Source organism: Oncorhynchus nerka, linkage group LG19 (assembly GCF_034236695.1).
Source record: "Oncorhynchus nerka isolate Pitt River linkage group LG19, Oner_Uvic_2.0, whole genome shotgun sequence".
NCBI lineage: Eukaryota > Metazoa > Chordata > Actinopteri > Salmoniformes > Salmonidae > Oncorhynchus > Oncorhynchus nerka.
The window spans coordinates 12,428,461-12,433,460 of record NC_088414.1 but is presented as its reverse complement, the minus strand read 5'-3'; the positions used below and the strand labels follow the sequence as shown (position 1 = coordinate 12,433,460).

Genomic DNA, 5,000 nt, shown 5'->3' with positions numbered 1-5,000 from the left:
TATATATCTCTCTCTTTCTGTCCCTCTATACCCCTCTCTCTCTCTATATATATATATATATATATATATATATATATATATATATATCTTTCTGTCCCTCTATACCTCTCTCTCTCTCTCTTTCTGTCCCTCTATATCTCTCTCTCTATATATATATCTCTTTCTCTCTCTTTCTGTCCCTCTATATCTCTCTATATATATATATCTCTGTCTCTCTCTTTCTGTCCCTCTATACCTCTCTCTCTCTATATATATATATATATTTTCTCTATATATATATATATATCTTTCTGTCCCGCTATACCTCTCTCTATACCTCTCATCTCTCCGTCCGCCGCCGCTCTCCCAGACCGTGTCCAGTGTCTTACCACAGAGAGCCTTATCTACACTGGGAGAAGAGGAGAAGATTGAACCACTGAGCAGAGTTTCCGGTTATTGATAATGAGCTTAAAAGCGCTTGAGGATATTGAGGTAGAACATTCTGGGATTATTTTTTAAATCATTTTATTACAGTTTTCGTCTAAGGATGGTTTCTCCAACTCTCTCTATCAAGCTCTCTCTTTCTCTCAAAGCACACACACATGCATGCACGAACGCACGCACGCACCCATGCGCACGCACACACACTGTCATGTGTCACTTCCAAAAAAGAGATGTAAAGAGCAGGAACAGAGGGAGTGAGAGGGAGAGCACAGTGCAGCTCCACTGATGCAGTGTGACCCAGTTACAGACAAACACTTTTAAACAAGGTGGCTGAGTGTTTAGCCAGGTCCTTTTGATCCGTTTCACCCTGTGGTCACTGGAAGTTTAGAAGACTGCAATTGCAGTAGCATTTACTGCCTTACGATATAGTCGTTTCATTTTACAGTACTGTACTTCTCTCTCCCAGCTCTACCACTGAACGACAGTAGCTACTGTCTGTATCTGTGTGTTTGTGTACGATACACTACATGATCAGAAGTATCTGAGACACCTGCTCGTCCAACATCTCATTCCAAAATCATGGCCATTAATACGGTATTGAGTGTTGCAACCGAAGACAGACCATTTTTACATGCTGCACACTTCAGCACTTGACTGTCCCATTCGGAGCTTGTGTGGCCTACCACTTCCCGGCTGAGCTGTTGTTGCTCCTAGATGTTTACACTTACAGTTGACCGGGGTCACTCTTGCAGGGTAGAAATTTGACGAACTGACTTGTTGAAAAGGTGGCATCCTACAATGGTGCCACGTTGAAAGTCTCTGAGCTATTCAGTAAGGCCGTTCTACTGCCAATGTTTGTCTATGGAGATTGCATGCTCGATTTTATACACCTGTCAGCAACCGGCGTGGCTGAAATAGCCGAATCTACTCATTTGAAGGGGTGTCTACATACTATTGCATATACGTATAGTGTAGCTATGCTATCAGAGCTCTTTCACCTCTCTCTTCTTCTTAAGAGAAAGCCTTATATGAAAGGCCCTATGCAAACTTTGGCTCACTCCATATCACTGTCTCCATCTTATTTTCACTCCTAACCATCCTCCTCTCTGCTCTATCAAATCAAGCTTTATTTATGTAGCACATTTCAGACAAGGATGCAACTCTATGCGCATCACAGGAAAAAAATGAAAACAGAAATATTTACTCCATAACAAACATCAGAGGGAAAAAAACAAAAAGAATAACCATAAAACAGAAAAGCCTATAATGCACCCCAAGGAAAAGCAGAGCAAAAAGTTGTGCTATAAGATCCCTTCTAAATATGTCCACAGTTTCACCCCCCCCCTCTGCCTCTCCATGCCTCTTCGTACTAGGCTTTGAGATAGTTCCAGAGGAGATGAGGGACCTATAAATGGGCACCTACAGTGCATTCGGGAGTATTCAGACCACTTCCATTTTTCCACATTTTGTTACGTTGCTGCCTTATTCTAAAACGGATTCAATAAATATGTGTCCTCATCAATCTACACCCTATAATGACGAAGCAAAAATATATCTTTTTTATTGTGCAAATGTATTACAAAAAAAACAGAAATACTTTATTTACATAAGTATTCAGACCCTTTGCTATGAGACTCGAAATTGAGCTCAGGTGCATCCTGTTTCTATTGATCATCCCTGAGATGTTTCTACAACTTGATTGGAGTCCACCTGTGGTAAATTCAAGTGATCGGACATGATTTGGAAAGGCACACACCTGTCTATATAAGGTCCCATAGTTGACAGTGCATGTCAAAAACCAAGCCGCGAGGTCGAAGGAATTGAGATAGGATTGTGTCCTGGCACAGGTCTGGGGAAGTGTACCAAAACATTTCTGCAGCATTTAAGGTCCCCAAGAACACAGTGGCCTCCATCATTCTTAAATAGAAGAAGTTTGGAACAACCAAAAGTCTTCCTAGAGCTGGCCGCCCGGCCAAACCGAGCAATCAGGGTGAAGGAGGAGAGCCTTGGTCAAGAAGGTGACCAAGAAGCCAAGAACCCAATGGTCACTCTGACAGAGCTCCAGAGTTCCTCTGTGGAGATGGGAGAACTTTACAGAAGGACAACCATCTCTGCAGTACTCTACCAATCAGGCCTTTATAGTAGAGTGGCCAGACGGTAGCCACTCCTCAGTAAAAGGCACATCTCAGATCAGAAAACCTGCTCCAGAGCACTCAGGACCTCAGACTAGGGCGAAGGTTCACCTTCCAACAGGGCAACGACCCTAAGCACAGAGCCAAGAGAATGCAGGGGTGGCTTCGAGACAAGTTTCTGAATATCCTTGAAAGGCCCAGCCAGAGCCCAGACTTGAATCCGATTGAACATCTCTGGAGAGACCTGAAAATAGCTGTGCAGCGATGCTCCACATCCAACCTGACAGAGCTTGAGAGGATCTGCAGAGAAGAATGGGAGGTGTGCCAAGCTTGTAGCGTCATACCCAAGAAGACTCGAGGCTGTAATCTCTGCCAAAGGTTCTTCAGCAAAGTACTGAGTTAAAGGTCTGAACACTTAAGTAAATGGTCAGTTTAATCAATTTTAGAATAAGTCTGTACGGTAGCAAAATATTGAAAAAGTCAAGGGGTCTGAATACTTTCCGAGTGCACCGTAACTAAAAAAGCATGTCTGACATGTATTGGGGTGCACAATTGTGGGTTGATATAAAAACCAATAGAATCATCTTAAAATTGATTCTAAAACAGGCAGAGAGAAAAGAGACTTTAAATCTGTGTAATGTGTGCTCTCTGTCTGGTCTTGGTCACTACTCGTGCTGCAGCATTCTGTATGTTTTGCAGTTGACTAATGGCTTTCTTGGGTAGACCAGACAGAAGAGCATTACAGTAGTCAAGCCTGCTTGTAATAAAAGCATGGTTGAGTCTCTCTGTATCAGCCTGAGGGAGAATGTTCCTCAGGTGGTAAAAAGCTATTTTGGTCACATTCCTATTGTGTGATTCGAAATTGAGTTTGGAATCTAAACTGATGCCTAGGTTTTTTACCTGGTATTTTTTACCTGGCGTTGGCTAATGGGGATCCTAATAAATCAATGTGTGACCAGATTCTCTCTCTGTGCTTTGGCTTCAATAATAAGTACCTCGGTCTTGTCTTGATTCAGCTGGAGGAAGTAGTGATTCATCCAAGTATTTAAATCACCAATACAGTCTAATAATTTATCTGTCGAGCTAAAGTCCGCTTGTGACACAGAAATATTCATTTGTGTATCATCTGCGCAGCACTGAAAATCAATTCTGTGCTTTCTGATAATGCCGTCAAGGGGTAAAATATACCCAGATTTGAACCGAGTGGGACGCCACATGTGATATCTATTTTCTCTGAGTTATGTTCACCAAGGGTGACAAAAAACTCTCGAACAGTCTTAAACCAATTTAGAACTGGACACGAGAGGCCAACCCACAACCAGTCTGTCTAAAACAGTCCTAAACTTGCCCTAGCACTACACAGCTGATTCAAATAATCAACTAATCATCAAACTTTGATTTGAATCAGCTGTGAGGTGTTAGGGCAAAAACCCCTTGGGGTCCCGAGGACCGAGTTTGAGAAACGTTGGTCTAGAAGGACGTCATGGTCAATAGTGTTGAATGCAGCAGTTACTTTCAAGATTGCAAGGACAGAGAGCTGTTTGGCATCTGTGTTCTGGCTCTAAGATAATTTGCCACTTTATAAGTAAGGCTGTCTCTGTGCTGTGGTGGGCACGAAAACCAGATTGAAATTTTAGCTGCTTAAAAAAACGATTTATCCAGAATTTTACTGGCAATTGGCCGAAAATTGCTAAGAGCTGAAGAATCGAAATAACTTTTTTTCAGAAGGGGCCGTGGGAAAAGTGCCTGTGAACATGGAGTGATTAACAATAGTTTGCTTGATTCATACCGAGCCTAATGTTTGTTATATTTGTCGCACTGCTTTGCTTTATCTTAGCCAGGTCGCAGTTGTAAATGAGAACCTGTTCTTAACTGGCCTCCCTTATTAAATAAAGGTGAAATAAAAAAATATATAATGATAAATCTTATCTCTGAAATATGCCGCAAACTCATCACATTTAGATGTGGAGTAAAGTTCCCATAGGTTTGCCGGGGTAAGACTTATCAGGACATCAATGGTTGAAAAGAGCACTCTTGAATTGTTCCGATTATTAGTGACCAAGTTACAAAAATGTGTCCGTCTGGAATTTCGAATTGCCTTGTTGTGTATGCCAAGTTGCTGTCTCAGAATATCATAATAGACCTGCAACTTTGACTTTCTCTTCTTCCGCTCAAACTTTCTGCAATTTCTCCTTAATTGATTCATTTCCTCACTCATCCAAGGGGCTATCCGTTTGGATGTGGCTTTTTTTTTACCCTATGGAGCCAGAGCCTTGAGCCTGACTCCTGCCTGACACAGACCGACTGCTCTGTAGATAGACTGTAGAGACTAGATGAGTTTATGATAGATCCGTATGGGGGAGAGAGAGAGAGAGAGAGAGAGAGAGAGAGAGAGAGAGAGAGAGAGAGAGGTGAAAGAGAAGGGTGAAAGAGATAAAGAGGAGT

General features: G+C 42.1%; 1 protein-coding gene across 3 annotated transcripts in view; it reads left to right on the top strand.

The window, feature by feature from the left end:
- Positions 1-5,000, top strand: part of LOC115101069 (disabled homolog 2-interacting protein) — a 231,327-nt gene that overhangs the window by 124,195 nt on the left and 102,132 nt on the right. The gene's annotated exons all lie outside the window — the stretch shown is intronic.